At 32.6% G+C, this 451-nt stretch overlaps 1 long non-coding RNA gene across 1 annotated transcript; it reads right to left on the reverse strand.

Moving 5' to 3' along the window:
* Window positions 1-157: 157 nt before the first annotated feature.
* On the reverse strand, window positions 158-451 carry LOC113473662. Its single transcript, XR_003395581.1, has 2 exons — window positions 417-451; window positions 158-343 (listed from the first exon to the last, which is right to left on the reverse strand). It is a non-coding gene; the product is annotated as an uncharacterized LOC113473662 (long non-coding RNA).

Raw genomic sequence — 451 nt, forward strand, 5'->3', positions numbered from 1 at the left:
TTCTGTAACATTATCCCCTCCTAAGAAAATTGTTCGTCCTCGAACAAGAACATTACAAATGAAAAATGAACAAACAAACGAACTATTAAGCAATAAACAAAAGTACAAAAATAAGTAACAAACAAAAGTAAATAAACAATGTCACCTTAGAATAAATTGGGTTCTAAATAAGGAGCTAACCTATCAAGATGTACAACCTTAAACTTGCCTTTAGATCCTTTCCGAATTCTATAAACTACATCATTAATTCTAGTTATTACATTATAAGGACCTTCCCAATTTTGTTGCAATTTTGGACTATGACCTTTACGTCGTTTAGGGTTATACAGCCATACAAGATCACCTACTTGAAAACCGTTGCAATTTTGGACTTTGACCTTTACGTCGTTTAGGGTTATACAGCCATACAAAATCACCTTCCTTAAATCCTACAGAATCAACTGATACATCT

Source organism: Diaphorina citri, unplaced genomic scaffold (genome assembly GCF_000475195.1).
Source record: "Diaphorina citri unplaced genomic scaffold, Diaci psyllid genome assembly version 1.1 scaffold56223, whole genome shotgun sequence".
In the NCBI taxonomy this organism is placed as follows: Eukaryota; Metazoa; Arthropoda; class Insecta; order Hemiptera; family Psyllidae; genus Diaphorina; species Diaphorina citri.